This window comes from Rhinolophus ferrumequinum, chromosome 12 (assembly GCF_004115265.2).
Source record: "Rhinolophus ferrumequinum isolate MPI-CBG mRhiFer1 chromosome 12, mRhiFer1_v1.p, whole genome shotgun sequence".
Classification (NCBI taxonomy): Eukaryota; Metazoa; Chordata; class Mammalia; order Chiroptera; family Rhinolophidae; genus Rhinolophus; species Rhinolophus ferrumequinum.
The window spans coordinates 31,811,378-31,831,355 of NC_046295.1; the positions used below are offsets into that span (position 1 = coordinate 31,811,378).

The 19,978-nt window shown below is 42.6% G+C and overlaps 1 protein-coding gene across 1 annotated transcript in view; it reads right to left on the bottom strand.

Annotated features, from left to right (window-relative positions):
• SLC1A1 (solute carrier family 1 member 1) overlaps positions 1-19,978 on the bottom strand; it is a 73,100-nt gene that overhangs the window by 51,823 nt on the left and 1,299 nt on the right. The window lies entirely within an intron of this gene.

Here is a 19,978-nt window from a genome sequence, read left to right on the forward strand (position 1 = left end):
TTGGGACACTCACTTTGAAGCCCTGAAGTAGCATGTAATGAGTCCAGCTACCCTGAAGCTGCCATACTGGAGAGACCACATAGGAAAATCAGAGAGTCCTAATTGTTTGAATCTTCCAGGTAGTAGACAGCCTTTGCTTATTTTCAATTTTTATTAAATTTCTTGAGGTGACATTGATTAGTAAAATTATATAGGTTTCAAGTGTACGATTCTGTAATACATCATTTACATATTGCATTGTGTGTTCAAATCTTCCATCACCACATATTTAACCCCCTTTACCATCTCCTACCATCCCCCTGCCCCTTACTCTCTGGTAACCACTAAACTGTTATCTGTGTCTGTGAGTTTTTGTTTCTCTTGTTTGTTTGTTGCTTTTAGTTTTATGTCCCACATATGAGTGAAGTCATATGGTTCTCGACTTTTTCTGTATGACTTATTTCGTTTAACATGATAATTTCAAGATCCATCCATGTTGTCACAAATGACAGTATTTCATCTTTTCTTACAGCAGAGTAGTATTCCATTGTGTATATGTACCATATTTTCTTTCTCCAATCATCTGTTGAAGGACACTTTGGTTGTTTCTATGTCTTGGCCACCATAAATGCTGCTGCAATGAACAAAGGGGTACATATATCTTTATGGATGTTTTCAGATTTTTTTTTGGTAGATACCCAGAAGAGGGATTGCTGGGTCATATGGTAATTCTATTCTTAAGTTTTTGAGGAACTTCCATATTGTTTTCCATAGTGGTTGTACCAATTTACAGTCCCACCAAAAGTGTATGAGGGTTCCTCTTTCTCCACAGCCTCTCCAACACTTATGACTTGTCTTGCTGATAATAGCCATTCTAACAGGTGTGAAGTGGTATCTCATTGTGGTTTTGATTTGCATTTCCCTAATATCGTGTTTCCCTGAAAATAAGACCTAATCGGGAAATAAGCACTAGCGTGATTTTTCAGGATACTCATAATATAAAATAAGCCCTAATGTGTCTTTTGGAGCAAAAATTAATATAAGACCTAGTCTTATTTTGGGGAAAATAAGGTAGGGCTTATTTTATATTACGAGCATCCTGAAAAATCATGCTAGGGTTTATTTTCCAGTTAGGTCTTATTTTCGGGGAAACATGGTAGCTAGTGAAGTTGAGCATTTTTTCATGTATCTGTTAGCCATTTATGTTCTTGGGAGAAGTGTCTGCTCAGGTCCTCTGCCCATTTTCCAATTGGATTGTTTGGTTTTTTATTGAGTTATATGAGTTCTTTATATATTTTGGATATTTGCCCTTATCGAAGGTGTTGTTTGCAAACATCTTCCTACCATTTGGTTGGCTGCTTCTTTGTTTTGTTGATGGTTTCTTTTGCTGTGCAGAAGCTTTTCAATTTGTTATTGTCCCATTCATTTATTTATGCTTTTACTTCCCTTGCCTTTGAGGTCAAATTCATAAAATCCTTTCTAAGACCAATGTGGATAAGTTTAGTATCTATGTTATCTTCTATGCAATTTGTTGTTTCAGGTCTTATGTTTAGGTCTTTGATCCATTTTGAGTTAATTTTGGTACTTGATGACAGCATTCTAGTTTCACTCTTCTGCACATGACTTTCCAATTTTCCCAGCACCATTTGTTGAAGAGGTTTTCTTTTCTTCATTGTGTGTTTTTGACTCCTTTGTTGAAAATTATCTGCCCATATACATGTGAGTTTCTTTCTTGGTTCCCAATTCTATTCCATTGGTCTGTGTGTCCATCACCACTCACAGACCAATGGTAATGAGCCTTAGTTGATTCCAGCCCCAGCAGCCATCTCGCTGCAATCGCAAAAGGAAACCCAAGGGAGAATTGCCTAGCTGAGCCAGTCAACTCTCAGAACCCAAGGGAAAGTAATATGATCGTTCTTATTTTAAGCCACTAAGCTTGACAGTGATTAGTTATACAGAAATAGATATCTGGCAGAGTTCCTTATCTCCCTAAATTGTGTGTTGTAAACGTTTTTTGAGGGCTGTTTGTGTCAGGTACTGATCTAAGCACAGTTAACTCTGATTTTCACAACTCTATGCAGTAACTTCATTTTCTGGTAAGAAACTCAGGTACAAGGAAGTGAGGTAACTTGCCTGAGAGCCCACAGGAAACAAGTTACACAGCAGTCTACGTACAAAGTGGTACATTTGGGAACATTTTAAATGACTCCATGTCCTGTCCCAGGTCCACAACTTTGAACAATCACCACATCCCACTGAGTCTACTGATTCAACAACTCTCAAAGCTGTCTCTCTCCCTTCCATCCTATTGACACTGCCTTTTTTCAGGTCGATCTCGTTTCTCACCAAGACTATTTCATCAACTTCCTAATGCTCTTCCTGCTTCCAGTCTTGTCTCCTCCGATTCATCCTCACAACCAAAGCCAGCACAATCTTTCCAAGATGCAAATCTGCTCGAATCACTTTCCTGCTTAAATGCTTCTCAGTGCTTCCCCATCACAGGGTGGCACCTAAGCTCCTTGGACTAACCCCACCCTGCCACACTGTTTCAATTCTGCCCAGAACCCAGGTCTCTGAGCCTCTGCACATTGCTCCCTCTGCTTTCCCACTTTACGTGCTTACCACTTTAACAACTTTAAAACTCAGCTTAAGGGTGTTTGGAAAGCCTTCCCAACCTCCTCCATGATTCATGTGAAACATGTGCATCCCTGGGCCAGATAAACAAGGCAGGCCCTGGCTGGCCCTGCAGATGTGGAGTTAAGGAACTTCCCTTACCTTCCATGCCCAACAGTACTAAAAGATTAGGTCATATAGATTCGATATCCTCTGTGGGACCTGGGGCAACGTCAGGCCACTGGAGGTTTTGCTCTTCACAGGGAAGAGAACACATCAGAGCGCAGAAATTCCTCACCATTAAACATAGACCATCTCTTGGAAATGCTAGATGTGTCTGCACCATCCTAATTCTTTAGGTGTGTGTGTGTGTGTGTGTGTGTGTGTGTGTGTAAGTGTATTTGTCATATAGTAAAACTGACTTTTTTAGTGTACAATCTTATGACTTTTACCATGTGTTAAAATTCTTACAACTACCATCACAATTAGGGTATAGATATAGAACCGTTCCATCATCCCAAAGAACTCCCTAATGCTATAACTTTATAGACCCACACATACCCACACATACCCCTTCCCCCACCCTGGTCCCTAACCTCTGGCAAACACTCATTTCTTCTCTATCACTATGGTTTTACCTTTTTGAGAATTTCACGTAAACAGAATCATATTCTATGGAATCTTTAAGACTGCCTGCTTTCACTGAGTATAATGCTTTTTCCATTTCCAATTGTACATTGTTAGTGTACAGAAAGAACAAATAACTTATTGTGTGTGCTAATCTTGTATCTTGCAACCTTGCTAAATCATTTATTAGTCTTAGGAGTTAGTTTGTAAATTCCTGGGGATCTCCTACGTAGAAAACCATGTCAACTGTAAATAAGGACACTTTTTTCTTTCCAATCTACGCCCTTTATTTCTTTTTCTTGCCCTGTTGCCCTGGCTCAGGCTTCCACTGAGATACTGAATACAAATGGTGACAGTGGACATCACTGCCTTATTCCTGACTTTAGGTGGAAAGCATTCAGACTTTCACCATTAACTATGATATTAACTGTAGGGTTTTTTGGTAGAATTCTTAAGAGTTTAAAGCAAAAACTCAATTGTGGTCCTTTTTAAATTATTCTTCCCCTCTTTCAGGATTCAAAGTGGTTTCTGTCTAAATTGAATCAATTTCAAAGTATCTGGTTAATATCTAAACAACTTCAAATGTTTCTACAGCACTATGGATTCAGTGAATATGTATGGATCATATTCAGGAAATAGGTCAGGAAAACAGACAAAAGCAGGACATTTGTTATACTTGCCACCCATTATCCATTGTTTCTGCTGTAACAGCACACCTTTCAACTAACTCTCAATCTGTCTCAGGTAGAGCTGAACCTCTAATTAGTTCAGAAGTTGTGGAAGCAGGGTGGGATGAGAGAATGGCTTTGGCCTCGCCCATCAGATAATCACATTCCCTTAGTCCTAAAACTGATTAAGGAATGGGTATGTGACCCAACTAGGGCTGAGTGAGGCTCAAGCTAAGGCCCAGGAGTCTTTGAATCTATAGGGATCAGAAACATACTCTTTTCTGCTGGTTGTGGTCCAGGGAAATGGAAACTTTGAGCTGTGCTGGCAGCTATCTCACCACCAACGGGAGTTTTGTCTGAGAGTACAAACAACACAGGAATGCAGAGCCTTTCTGGAAAGCAAGAAAAGGTCAGGATGCTATTGTTTGAACCCCTGAATCCAGCTATACCTGAAGCTGGTTACTATTTTTGAGCTCTTAAGCTATCTGAGCCATCAAGGGTATGCCTCATCCCCCCATTTTTCCGGCTTAAGCCTTTTTGACCTGGATTTTCTGTCACTTCCAATGAGAAGAGTCCTACATGATAGGTGGGGAGAGAGGGGTCACTGGTATTCCGTTGCCTCCTCCATCAACCACACCAGCTCTCTCTGCATGGAAGAAAGGCTGGCAGGTGTTGAGCAGGGCCCTCTAGATGTGGAGGCCACGGGGGCAGGCCTGTGGGACAGGGCAGTGTCATGCTGGTATATAGTTACAGAGGTGGCAGGAGCCATCACATTATTTGCCATCATGCCCATAAGCAGCAGCCACCAGTACCACCAGACATCACACTAACTTCTGGGCCGTCACTCATAGAACTTGTATCTTTCCAACACTTCTTTTTGATAATAGTGTCCCAAGAAAATCTTTTAACATGGCGTTCAATGGCCATGGTTAGTCTCCATCTGCCCTTCAGCTTTCCCTCTTGTCCTTTGCCCTGTTTTGTGTCCCGGGAGGCTGAGCTCTACAAAGTATGTAACCCAGGGTTCTGCGCTTTCTGACTTTGGCTGGCTTTAGCCAAGGACAGGCACTAGCAGGAGATCTTACAGACGGAAAGAGAGAGACGTTGGGGTATTTACTGCCTGTACATCCTCCCTGACTTGCCCCTGTCCTCGCAGTGGCTGCATTCCTCTGTGGCCATAAACGTCCTGTCACGTGGCCCCCAACACAGCCCTACCCCTCACTGGACTACGGGAATACTGTCCGCCTCCTCTAGCTTGTTCAGGCACAGGTGAGCTAAGAACTTCTCACAGTTATTACGTAGTTCTGGGTGCTTGAGCACCCTTCGTTGGTTTCCTTAATTCTGCCTAACTCTGTAATTAGTCCCTTGAGTGGATTCTGTTCAGTTAAACACTTGTAAGCGAGTGGATCGTATTTCCTGCCAGGTACATAACTGATGCAGGCCTGCACGACCTCACCACTCTCAGCTCATCACATCCAGTCACAACCAAACTCCTTGTTATGTCTGAAATATGCTCCCTGCTTCTGTGCCCTTGTTCACACAGACGCCCTTTAGAAGAAAAACCCTTTGCCACTATCTTTGCCTAGTGAACTCCTACTCACCCCTCACAGCCTAGTTAAAATGTCACCTTCTCCAGAAAGCCTTTCCCAGGCTCTCTTCACAGGTGAAGTCTCTTTTCTGGGTCCTGCTGACCTTCCTCTGCATTTATTATCTTCTCTTATAGACCTCTGTCTCTATGTTCCTTCACCCCCCAACTCAAGCTCCTGAGCATAAGCATTGTATGCTCACTTCTGTACCCCTCATGGTCCCAGGCACTGAGCCTCACATTCTATAGGTATTTGATTAATACCTGCTGCATTCAACTGACCAACGAATGCCTCATAATTGCTATTTAAGTCATGTACCCAGGAAGCCACTGCATTGTCTACATTTCCTCTTTTGTAATCATCAGACCTGATTACACAAGGCAGGAGAAAATAGCTGAAAAATGATGCCATTAGCAGAGCGTGAAAAGTGGGCCGTAAGAATGTGAGTACAAATTCTGCCACATTGTCCCATGGCCATCAAACTCAGAGGGGCATCGTAACTACGGCCTCTCCAGTGACTCCTGACTCCTGAACTTATCCTCCTTTGACAGTGGCTATGGTAATGAGCCCATGAGAAGTTGGGTGCCTGGTTCCTATGCCTTAGGACTTCTCCCTGGTTTCTGGGGCTCCTGAAGTCCAAAGAGCCCCTTGGGTTCAAGTGCGGATGAGGTAAGACCAGCCCACAGGAATCCAGTCTCTCCAACAAGCATCAAACGGGCTTAGAGGCCCAGCATGTGAGTGAACCCTTCAATTTAGAACAACCAGACTCTTCCTCTCCCCCAAAGGTGTGTTAGCCCCACACATGTGTGGTTGGGTTATTTCCTGAGATACATATCTGTGATGTGGCTCGTGGGTTCTAAAATCTCCTATTTTTCTACCCCTGGTCTATTTATTTTACTTCTTTCTTTCCCCTCTTAAAATAGTTCATATCTGATAATCTCATGGGTGATTCTACCTATCAGTTTGCTTCATGCATTCTTGTGAAAGACCTTTACCTACTTTGTGGTCGCACTCTACTCTCTTTCCTCTTTGTTTGGTCTCCAAGTCACTGAAGGAATTATAAGTCCCCTCACCCAGACATATACGGTTTAGAGAAGCTCTGGAATCCTTTGCTTTCTGAGGGACACACCTTTTCCTCAGGTTGAACACCAGATGTCTGAGAACACTGTGTCTTTATAATAACCAGTTTTACAACTCCTGTAAACACCTTGGTTGATTACACAATCTAAAGAAGCCTTCTCCCTACCTAGAAATGAAATCTTACCATCTCCTCCCCAGTGGGTTTTAGTCAGGAGCAATTTGGGAGCAGAGAAACAAATCCACCTCTGGGAGAAAGAAGGTAGCCAGTCATCCTTCTTGTCCCACTTGTCACAAGCCTGGAATTCCCAGTTTGATGAACCCTGCATTCAGAATGCTAAATCTAAGTCACAGGTACTCCCTGACTTTCCTCAGCCTATTCCTCACCTCTGCTTCAAAAACTTGTGTCACCTTGAACTCTATTCTCTGTGATTCCTAGCCATGCAGCCTGCCTGCCTGCCAACTGTTTCCCTTTCTGTCCTAACTTCTGTGGAGCTATAACTCTGACCTCTCCTTCCACAATCCAAGAAGGACTACAGAAATGTTTACCCCTCTCTTCAAATAGTTAAGACATATTAGAAGAATTTCATGATATTTCTGAAATTAAAATGAAACGGGTCTCCAGTGTCGAAAGGCTGGGTCAGGAATCTCTGTCTGCAAATACCTTGGATGCTTCTCTTAATCCTCACTGGAAGAACAAAGGCAAAGACAGCTCAGCATGTCTGATGATTATTTGTGGAAAGAAAGAACACTCATGTATAGAATGTTAAAAATGTCATATAGTCTCCAAAAGGGGCGCATGTGTCTTTTCACATAGGATGAGAATAGGGCCCCAGAAAACACACAAAGATGACATTGTATAGTTAAGGTCTTCAAACATAGTAAGTACAATCTTTTCACAGTAACACTTAACGATTTTTTATTCTTAGAATCTCAGAAGGTTTTGTTTAGGAGGATCTTCAGCCCCCTTTCTCAGCATTGCCCTCCCAGACAACAGATGTTCCCTGGGGCATGAGCAGAGGCTGTGGAGCGGAGAGAATCAGTCTAGAGAAAGAGTGGGAGAGAGGGAGAAAAAGAGAGAGGGAGGGAATCTAAGCAAAAAGTCACAGCCTCAAACTTCACCTACTGCCATTTGCCAACCCTTTTCCCTGGAGCACTGAGCACTGAGCAGGATTCCCAGAGCCTATAAAGCTCAGTGATGAGCACTTCAGGTCATTTCAAGGTTCTAGGTCTTAGATTCAGTAAGTCCGATCTTCTATGTTATTCACTTGAGGTTAAAAAAGTAATCAAACCTTACTCGGTCATTTCCACTTCAACAACAGTAGATGCAAACTTTAATTTTTTTCCCCAAAATAAACAAGCCAGTTGGGAGATTACTGGAAAATACTTATATTCAAGGCAGGTGGCTGACCAGTTTCAGAGGAGGTCTGGGTATGTTTCACAGGATCTGTGGCTTCTGAACTGGCAACAAGATCACAATCTTCATTACTCTGTGAAACTCAGGGTCTCCACGCAATGACACCTCAGGATATCCTTCAGGTGTAAGAAAGGAATCAATGAAGAGGAAGCAGAAATGGGGCAAACCTGTTATGGCTACTGGTTGACAATTCACTTTTGCTACTAAAAAGGTAAAAACCCATCTTCAGACTCTTGAATGACCAAATGTGGTGTTTATCCAAGCAGTTCAAGCTCAAGGTCTATTGAAACAGGCCGCACAGACAGGCTAATTACTGATCATAGAAATAACCTCCAGACAGGGAGAAAAATGGGCAGAATTTGGACAAGGATGTGAAAGGATGAGTGGAGGGGGAAAACCTAAAAATAAATTCACTAAAAGACATGGGAGTTGCTCACAGGGATATAGAGTCCAGTACAGGGAATACAGTCAATAATATCATAGTACCTATTCACGGTGTCCGATGGGCACCAGACTTATTGGGGTGACACTTTGGAAGTTATATAAATGTCTCATCACTATGTTGTACACCTGAAATGTAATATTGTATGTCAGCTGGAACTGAAGAAAAAGACAATAGGAGTCGCTAAATACCACAACCAAAAAGACTCTACCACCCAAGGCTGTTTCAGCTCCAGGTTATGGCCCAACTTGAGGAAACCAGATAAATCTTCCATTTTTTTCTAGTCCAGTGAAGACTCTCAAGATCAGCCTGGTTCTGGTGCTGGTTTCCTGAGAAGGTCAGATCTTCCTCAGGGTAGAGAGATGCCCTCCAGGCAGGGAGTTTGAGGGCCATGCTAAGCTCAGATTAAAATGGCGGGGACCTCCCATACTAGGAGTAAAATATATTTGGGATGACTTGGCTTAGATAAGAGTTCCCCAGGGTCTTCATTCAAAAAAACATACAAATGAGTGGGGAACTAGCAGATTAATTGGATAGGCTCAGAAAGGATTTACCTCTTCTTCAATGAAGAGGGTTTTGTAATCAGTCAAACTTATCTTGGGGCATCTCCTATCAAGGAGGTGCAATGCTAGATGCTATGAATGTGACAGACGCATGTAAGACAGCATTTTTTATCCTCAGGAAATTGAGGTAAGAAATAGAAAACATAAGAATACGTGTATTAATTAGTAGTTTCATACAATACTGAAATTGGACATACGAATAAGATAGGATAAAGGACTCTGTACTTGTATCATGATCTCTACCTGGGCTTGTAATCGTTTCAATCTTCTGCTCAAGGACGTTCCTGGTCTCCTCTAGGGCTCTTTCTCAATTCCACCTCTCTTCGGTGAAGGCCCTACTAGGTACCTTATAACTTCTTTGCAGCACTTAACACTTAGGCTCACAGTTAGTGATATCTGTGCATGTACTGCCTCCGACAGACTAACACAAGAGACAGACTTCAACTCTGCATCTCTTACCAGTAACATCAGTATTTGTTCAATTTAATTTGAATTCCTCATTGATTGCTAAATGAATAGATTTTCTCAGCAACTGATCACAATTTCCATCCATCTTACATGCTAATTCCCTTTGATTAACAGTGGCTGCCTGAAGGATAGTTATGGGGATTCTGAGGCCATAACAAAGCTTGAGGTAAAGAGGACTGCAATCGATTCGTGATGTCTGCCACCGGGTAGGATTGGCAGTGGTGGTGCAAATGCAGTAGTGTAATTTGGGAATATAAATTAAGGATTTTAAGAGCACAGTGAAGGAAGGTTATCTCTGACGGAGCAGTCAGAGAAGTCTACATGATAAAAGTGGGAATTAGACCCATCTTCAAGGATGGGTGGAATATCAGTGGGTAAAAACACAGGAGAAGAAATTTTAGGGTAGGAAAGTACAAGACATCCTGAGAAAGCAACTATGAGACAAGTTCAAATAGAAAGTTTACAAGATGTGATCACCAAATACAGTGAATGTTTAAATTAAAAATAAAATGTATTACGATAAAAAACATTTTGCCATTAATCCCCCTCAAAATACTCCCTCTCACTTCAAACACACTTATCCCATCATTCTTGCCACTTTCTGAAGCAGTTCTGGAAGTCCTCTTTCATGGGTGTCTTTAGTTGCACCATTGCTTTTGCTTCGATGTTCTGAATTGATTCAAAACATTACCTATCATGGTCATTTTGACTTTGGGGAAGAGCCAGAACTTACACGGTGCCAGATCTGGTGAATAAGGTGAATGAGGATATGCCATGTTTTATCTGACAGAAATTGCCGTATACCAGAAGTGATGTGTGACATGGAGTGTTGTCATGATGGAGGATGAAGACACTCACAAAACAGGACTTCTAGGCTGCTTCAGAAAGTGGCAAGAACAATGGGAGAAGGGAGAGGGAATATTGAAGTGAGAGGGAATATTGTGAAGAGGATTAATGACACTGTCTTTTACTATAATAAATATTTTTAAATTTAAACATTGACTGTATTGTTTGCTCACACCTCATATGTAGGAGAATAGGGGAAAGGGCTAAACACTGTCGAATGCTCCAAGTTAAGGGACAAAATAAAGAAGAGACAAGAGACAGAGGGAATGGAGCAAAAGGAAAGATAATAAGCTTTATTTAGCTACTGTCCAAGAGTGAAGTCTGCAATGATTTAAACTATTATTAGGTGTACGGAGGTGCTAGGAAGGAAGTAGCCTTGCCTAACGGTTAATAACCACAGTTTTGGAGTTGCCCAGTCTGGGTAACTTTGGTTTCGGAGTCCCAGCTCTAACTGAACTCAGCCCCTGACCTAAGCCTTGTAAATTTCAGTCCTCTCATTTGTAAAATGAGTCAACTTCCTACCTCATTGTGCTAAGGGTCAAATGGGAAAGAAATGTGCATAAAACTCACAGTAAGCCCTCAATAAATATTAGCTATCAGGTTTGGTTAACCAAGAGGTAGAATTTTTCGAAAAAGAAAATTTGTCTCCCTCATCATCTCATAATTTGGGGAATCTCATATGAAACCTATAAAGTGGTTAAGTGGCTCGGAAAACAATTAAGTGTACGAAATATGCAGAGAAAATCCATTCATTTTCCAGTAATGAGAAGAGGCTTAGAGATTAGGCTTTCTGAAGTTAGGCATTTCTGGAGATAGTGCATTTTTTTTGTTGATTTAATTCTTTACTGAATTATATAAGTAACCCAGTAACTCGTAAGCAATAGAACAGAAGGGGAAAAATAATTTTACCATCTCACTCAACACTGTCTCCTCCAGAGGTTTCCCCCTTAGTCGAGTAACTAAATGTAGTTTTAACCATGTGAGAGCACTGAACCCAAACAGTTGTCTCAAGCGCAGTTATAAGAATAAACACACAGTGCAGAGGCCCTTTGAGGTGCTTTCTGAATTGAAGTTCTGGTACCAAAGGTCACCTCTATGCTTCAACATGCAGACCTAGCTAAGTCACATGATGCTGGTTTCAGGACCCTTCCTGGACACGTGAAGATCTGCTGTGACAACTGTTCTATCTGTGGACACAGTTAGGGACTCTGCAACTAAGAAGGGCCCTGGGAACAGAGCCGTTAGCCTGAGCGTGGAGCGATGGGTGGTAGGGTCTCATCGCCTTAGTCGGTTCTCGGTCTTGAGGTGGAAAAGGAGGCACTGCGTGCTCCCCGTCCTGACTGAGTGGGGAACCACTGCCCTGAGCTCACACAGCTGGGGTTGGGCCTGGGAGAGGGATGAACCAGGACACACAGCGTGAAGTGTCTGCGAGCCGACACAGGGTCCATCCATCCCGGAAAGTGCAGGAGTGTTTGCTGGAAAGGAAATATTCTACCTCTGGTAATGGAACATGCAGTCCAAAGGTAGGGTAGTAACATTTCTGACAACCAGTGAGTCACCAAAACACTTCCCTTCCATTAACAGAGGTGTTACTGTGGAACTTACTAATTGCAACAGAGCACACTTTGTTGCAATGTAGGGCTGTTTCCTCAGCAAGTATAATGAATTAGCTCCTTCTCAATCTAGCCATGAGCTCGGAAGTGAATTACTAGATTAATAGTAAGTGTCTCCAACATTGTCTTCTTCTAGATGTATGTTTAACATTCAAAATAGGAAAGGCCACTGAAAACACTTGATACTTTCATAGACATGGCTGCAGGGGGAGTTTAAAGGCACCACTCACTCCATGTCATCTAAAATGTGTTCATTTTCTAGGAGTGCTTGAGTCCCCACTGTATCCGTGACCGCAGATCCCCCAGCGCCAGGGAGATCTGCAATTACTCCGGAGAACAAATCTTCCCTGGCACCAGGCCAGTGTGTCACTGACTCCCTACAGGACAGTCATTTTCAGTCTCAGCTCTGTGAAAGGTAATCACAATTTCTCACAAGTAATTAATGTGGAAAGCTTTCTCTTTACAAGCAAGTGCTCACACAAGCATTAAGTATGCTCTCCAATAGCTAATTCCTAATCCCATTTGTTTACATCCTCTCTGATGAGCCCAGGGTTTTTACCCACCCCAGGTACTACATGAGCTCTACCACATCCTGATTTAGCACACAATAATTTTCTACATCTTGTGTCTTCATTTGAAGCTTCCTTGATTTCTTATGCCCACTGCTCAAATGTTTGATAGGTGGATAAATTGGATTCTGTGGTTTTATTGTACTGAATAAAACAGTATATCTCAGATTAAGCAACGCTTAACAAGATATTGAATATTTATCGATCATTTTCTCCTTCCTGAGAATTAAAGCTGAACAGACAGAGACATATATATACACACCCTTTTCCTCTTCTCTGTACTTTAGGAATTTACATTAAAAGTCCTCCCAATAGGGGGCCGGCCCAGTGGCTCAGGCGGTTAGAAATTCATGCTCCTAACTCCTAAGGTTGCCGGTTCGATTCCCACATGGGCCAGTAGGCTCTCAACCACAAGGCTGCCAGTTCAATTCCTCGAGTCCCGCAAGGGATGGTGGGCTGCACCCCCTACAACTAGCAACAGCAACTTAACCTGGAGCTGAGCTGCTCCCTCCACAACTAAGATTGAAAGGACAACTTGACTTGGAAAAAAGTCCTGGAAGTACACACTGTTCCCCAATAAAGTCCTGTTCCCCTTGCCCAATAAAATCTTTAAAAAAAAAATAGTCCTCCCAATAAATGGCATTAAGAATGCATATACCAACTCTGGTGTACAGAGTCTGACACTTAGAAATAATTATTTTAAGATTAATTTTATAATTTTGTGTTTGGATAATTTTGTGTGAAGTTTTGAGGTTGCATAGAGCAACCAAGTATCAGAATCTTTTCAGTGGTTTTTCTAAAACTGGTGTGTTGATTTGGTTTCAAAAATGAAAGCACCAGGCAGGCATAGGCATTCAAAGCCCAAAATTCTTTGCCTGATTCTTCTATATGTGGAACTGGAGCCAAGTCAGCTAAAGGACCTCTTTTTCTAAGGTACTTCAGCAGATACATGCAAGATACACACACACACACACACACACACACACACACAGGGAAGCAGGCACGCGTGAGCACACGTGCGCACACACAGAAACATTGTTTGTTGGAACTCATAATACTGCTGTAATGAATAATCTAATACTGACATAGAACATAATCTCGGTAACAGCCCCATACACAATATACATTTTTGTCCTCAAGTCACTGATCAAGCAGTTCAAATGCAGAACAACTCACTCAACATTAAGGTCATTTGTCCTCCAGTAATGACCTTTAACCCTCCAAGTTCTCTATGGAAGAGTTCCTCTGGCTCCTAGCAATGAACTGAGGAATGACTATACGTACAATCACAGAGCTAAAGGATCTTAGAGCTAAAAGGAACCTCGAGACTTTCTAACCCTGGGTCAGTAAGTATGCAGCACACATGCCACTGCTCCTTATTCCTCAGCCTTTGGCAGACATCAGCAATTGATTTCAGAACTTTTGTTTCCAATCCTTTCTCAACGAACATATCACTCCAAATAGTCCACTATGTTTAAGTGGGAGTTGGCACATGAATGGAATCCTCTTTGCTCTTCCAGCTAATCCAAACCCCTCTTCTTTCTGGTAAGAAATAAAAGCCCAGAGAGTTTAAGTATCTGATACATTTTATTACATAGCTTTTAGGAGCCTCATTACTTTAAGGTTTCATTTCATTTTCCAGTGCCTGCTATGGGTAACAGGAGTACTTTTGCCCTCAAGGGGTCTATATTCTTGTTCTGAGGAAGAAAAGATTAACATGCTTGATATGCAGAATGTCAGACAATTAAGTTCCGATCTTTCGTATATGTAGATTAAGTGTCAATCTGTCTTAATGACGCAGATCAGAGGAGGCTGAAATGAATTTATGGTGGAAATGGAGAAGAACTTATGGCAGAAATAGAGGTGGAGCTAAGCTTTGGACTCATTTATTCACTGAACAAACAAGGACAGGATTTCACTAACGCTCTGGGTTATAAATGACTCAACAAGAGCAAATGTATGGAGCCTATCAGGCATTGTGACAGTACTGTGGGTACAGAGAGGGGCAACACAGAATATCTTCCCTCAAGTGCTTATGGCTCAGTGCGAGAGGCAGAAAAATTGTAGAATACCGTGTTTCCCTGAACATAAGACCGGATCTTATATTAATTTTTGCTCCATTAGGGCTTATTTTCAGGGGATGTCTTAACAACAATCTACATTTATTCAAATACAGTCATGTCATCTTCTGGAACATTGTCATAATGTACTAAATGTGTCCATCTGGATGACGATCTTAACTGGGGCTTATTTTCGGGGTAGGTCTTATTTTCAGGGGAAACACGGTATATTCTAACTATAGAGCAATAACTGCTAAGTAGATATTGGTTCTGTACAGTGGGAGAGCAAAATAGTTCTTTTTAAGCTGGTGCCCCTTCCAGGACTCGATCTTCTGCCAGAAATCACCACCTCCGTCTCCTGGGGACCAAACCCAGTCAAGCTTCATCAGTTTAACCCATTGCAGACTTCGCACAGCTGTCCTTTCCTTTCCACTCCACTGCTGCTGCCCAGCCAGGCCTCGATCTCTTCCTGCCTAGACCCTGACAGTAATCCCTGGGTGGTCCGCCCGCCTGCAAGTTTGCGCTTCTTGGATCCATGTCCCACATCCATTCACCTCAATGATAGTTTCTAAGCACAGGTCTCACCACGTCACTGCCCTATTTAATCCTCGGTATACCGAGTGTGAACTCATCAGCACGGCTTTCCAGGTCCTCCAGCAACCGACCCCTGGCCACTTCTGCTGCCTAGCTTTTTTGTGTTTTTCCTGTCCCTCAATCACACCCTCTGTTCATCATACAAAGCCACTTAGTGAGAAGGTAGGAAGGGCAGCCACTGAAGGTGGAAAGAATAGTGGGGCACCTCATGGGCACAAGTGTAAGGGTAGGTTTGAGCCCAGAGTGGAGACCAGTCTGGCTGGTCAGTCTGGCAAATCCCCCTGGAACAGTGTTCCTTCACTGCACACACTGCCATTCTGAGAGTCCTGTGGAGGCACATTTCTGTGCCTTCTCAGTCTTGGAGGAGAAGGGCAACTATAGACCACAGTGCATGGTACAGAATCCCTCTTCCCTACCCGAACACAGCACACAGCCAGATGGCCACGGTTCCCAGGTGGCTCAGCAAGGACCAAAATATGAAGGGAGATGGGAAGCAAGATGGAAGAAGAGAGGAGGGGAAGGGAAGGAATAAGGAAGACCTGGTGTTGCCAGTTATTATTTGGATCTCCGTTTTCTCATCCACTTAATGGCAACAATGCCTACTTTATAGTTGCAAATTTTTATTTCATGGATTTTTCATAAGCATTTCCTAAGATTTCACTAGCCATAATGGAAATGAGATTTAGAAGAGTGCAGTAAGTAAAATATATACCGTGTTTCCCCGAAAATAAGCCGAGTCTTATATTAATTTTTGCTCCAAAAGACACATTAGAGCCGATGGTCTGGCTAGGTCTTGTTTTCGGGGAAACACGGTAGTAGGTTAACTGCACTAGCCTCTGCACCCCATATCTGTTTCCACCCTTGCCTCTGCAGTCTGTGGTCAAAAGAGCAGCCAGGGAGAGCTGATTAAAATACAACCAGACCATGTCACGGCTCTGCTCAAAATCTTTCAATGGTTTCCTACCTCCCAGTAAAAGTTAACATCCTTGTAAGAGCTTACACCATTCTAGTGCCGTCCTCCTCCCAGCCTTCTGCTTCATGCCCCCTTCCTCACTCCACCCCATGCACTTTCTCGAACAAGCCAGGATGCTCTCCAAATATCTGTGCATGTGTTCCCTCACCTCGTTCCAGTGTTGATTCAATTGTCACCTCCTCAGCAGGGCCTTCCTCTTACCCTGCTTCAAACTTCAACTCCCTCAGCCCCCTCCCTACCTGTTCCTCTAGAGCACTCTCACCATCTAACAGACTCTACTGTATTTTACCCACTTACTGTGTTTACTGCCTCCTGCTCTCCACTTGAACATAAGTTCCATGAGGACAGGGGTTTCTGCTGTTTCGTTTACTGCTGTGTGTCCGTGCTCTAGCACAGACCCTGGCACACAGTAGGTACCCAATATCTATTTGTTGAATGAAGGAATGATTTAATTGGTCACTGCAGGTATATTCCAAGGCTGAGCGGATCCGAGGCCCGGCAGTACTAGGCCTGGGACCCGCCAGAGCAAAGGAGCTCATGGATAACGAAACACATTTTGAACGCTGCGGTACGCAAGGCTCCATGCAGGTGAGGTGCTGGCGCTGCAACCAGGCTTAGCTGCAGCCGGCTGGCCGGCCCCTGTCCTCAGAGCAGTCACAGACCATAAAAACAGACAGAGCAAGACAGCATATCCCATGACTCAAATGAGCACTACAAGAGGTCCAGCGCAGGAGATGCAAGGCTGGGGCAAGGGTTCTACTAAGCACGTGAAGGAACTGTTTTCCATATTACACAATGGAATCTGAACCTAGAAACGATTGCTTCCTTAGTGCTCCAAAGAAAATTATTCCGAAGGAAGAAGCCTACCAGCTTTGTCATGTAAATAACAACATCCATTTCCTTTCTTGAAAATCCATAAGCTAGAAATCAGATGCTTCAAATGACTCAAATAAAGCACAACCCGTCTGGATAGAAAGATCAGGCTTTATGCTGTGAACCGTGAGGAGTCCTTGAGTGCTTTCTGAATGTACACACGATATCTCATTCTTGGGTGACTTGAATCGAATGTTCTGGCACAGAATTACCACACAGCTTGTGCTTAGACAGAATCCCCACTTGGGGCACAAAACGTCTTCCCTCAGAATTTCCGCCTGTTAAATGAATTGAGAATCAGGCTGTGGGGCACAAGACAAAATGATTAATCCTTTCCATATCCTTTAAAAAAAAATGAATAATGCTCTGGAGGCTGGTATTCGCCTAGACAGAGCATGTCATCAAAACAAGTGAATCACCTTGGACTCTATATTATGGGCCAGTCACTAAGCAGAACACAGAAGGACCATTAGACACTGGATTTCATAAGAAAATACTAACTTCTTCAAAATCAGATTATTCAGATTTACCTTAAAATAACATTTATTGAGTGCTTGTTATGTGCTAGCCACACAACTGTGTATTTTCACATTGTCTTAACCAGCTCTAATGACAAATGGCATAATGAGTAATACCCTTTTCCAGATGAGGAAATTGAAGGATCCCAGAGAATAAGAGATTTGTCTAAACGGTAAAGCCCGGTAGTGCCAGAACTCAAATCCAGCACTCCTGACTCCAAGCTTTGTGCTCATTCTGCTATAATACAGAAGTAGGTAAAACCTATTAGAATTGTAATGAAAGCAATGAAAATTGTTCCCATGGTTATTTTAGTAAAGGGCTCTCATCTGAAAATCCAAGATATTATTTCTAGGACCTTGTAGGCTTTCACAGAAATTAACAAATATTCAATCCCTTTATCTAATCCCTCAAGTATTCACTTAACTATTCAATTCCTTTATCTAATGAATAAGAGTTTGAGAAAATGTTTAGTTCTTAGCAACTCTTTGTCCATAAAAAGAATTAACTTTCATATCTAATTATCGACCTTTAATTGCACTTCCCCTCACATACTATGTCTTAAATAAGGGGTGTCCAAACTTTTTTCAACGTTTTTCACCAAGGGCCACATGCGGTAAAATACACAAACAGCCGGGCCACTCATTTGAGGTGAAGTACGTATTGCCTCACCTGGTTTATTTAAGTAAACTAAGTATATTTTTGGAATTTGCTGTGGGCCAATTAACAATGGATCGCGGGCCGCAGTTGGCCCGCGGGCCGCAGTTGGGACACCCCTGTCTTAAATAATCAAAGGCTTTAAGCTGGTTCATACTTTTGCCCCTCGTTTTAATAATCAAAATATTTTAAAGTATCAGGGCTGCTGAATTACAGCAGGGACCATACATTTAAATGGCTATAATCAGAAGAGAACATTCTGTCACAGTAGTTAATAAATTTAAGAGTTTTTACTTTTTTAGGATCTACACGCTGAAAGGTCCAGATGGGAAGCTGCATGTGAGTGCTTGTGATTTTCTTTATCAATTAAGACTATCAGACAATGTCTAATTTCATATGACTATTATAAAATTAGCAGTGTCACTGTTATAAGTTGGCTGGAATTTCGGTTCTGGTTAAACAACAGAGATCGTGCCGACTACAGAAACAGAAGTACAATTTCCACTCAGGCCCAGTGCTCCGAAGAAAGGACTAGAGGAGGACCCCAGGAAGTGCCTGTGATGGGCACACTGGGGGTGGCCTAGGCTTGACACTTCTCAGAGCAGGAGCAGAAACACTCGGGGACTGTGCCCTGTATTGTTCCTAGAGGGGCAAATGTGCAGGAAGACTTCAGTTGGGCACTTACAATTTTTAGATGGTGGTTTTCCTTTCTGAAGAAAAGTATCTGAATCAAGCTCCTGGGTTCACTCACATTAAAAAATGGAGGAAAATGCCCACCTGACACCAAATGCCATGTCTGCAAAATGGGCATGTAATCAACCCCTCTTGACCTCGAAGATGTATTTATGCAACAAGTTCCAAAGGCCAGGGAACAACCTCTTAAAATCCTTTCCAAACCAGTCTCCAGTGAATTGGTAGACTCAAGGCTGGTGTGCAACACTTGGTTAACAGGTTGAGTAACACTGGAGAACCCCCTGGCTGAAAAGGCAGGATTCTTTTTCCATAAGGAACTGGGAGGGAAATACCAGCCTAGGTACCAGCCCAAAAACTGTCCTTAAAAAGGGATTTAACAATTAATTCTGAACTCTTACCACTGGAAATCACTAGGAAAACAATCAAAGCCATCTCATCTATTTCGCTGCAGGAAAATCAAATCACTCTCTTCGTGGTATCTGTTACTTAAATGAAGTGGGGCATGATAAATCTTCCCTAAAAATCTCACTAAGCCACTGGTCTCTTCTAGGGGGAAACAGAGTAGAAGTAAGGAGTCAAGACTTAGTTCTCTACTTCTTTCCTCTCACAAATGGCCTCTTTAAGGTAATTTTAAAATGTTATTTACCAGAAACCTGACTTTACTTTGCTCAAGGTTCTGGTGGAATAAATCTGGGGGGCCCAAAAGGGGAGCAGGCAACATCAAACATTCTGAGATGCAGAAGCAATAGCTGAAGAGGAAGATGCATGAGGTTGGGGGAAGAGACAGCCTGCCCTCCCTGCAACCCCAGCAAACCCAGCTTCTGTTTCCACAGGTAAGGCAGGACTTTGTGAAGAAGTCTCACCTGCTGAGCGTCCTCACTTGAGGAGAGCTCATAGAGGAGAGGAGACAGACATAGCTCCAAACTCAAAGAGGAGCATCCTGGAGCCCAAGTTGTAAAACAGACAACCTGGCAGAAATCCACAATTTAACTAAACTGGAACAACTCATACTTCTGAGCAATGATTCAGACATCCACCTAGGCCAGTGATCTGTCAGGAGTGAATCACTTAAATACATCTTTGTTGAAAAACAAGCCAATATGACTTAAGAGTTATTTTCAATAGAAAAACAATGTGGAGAGCAAGG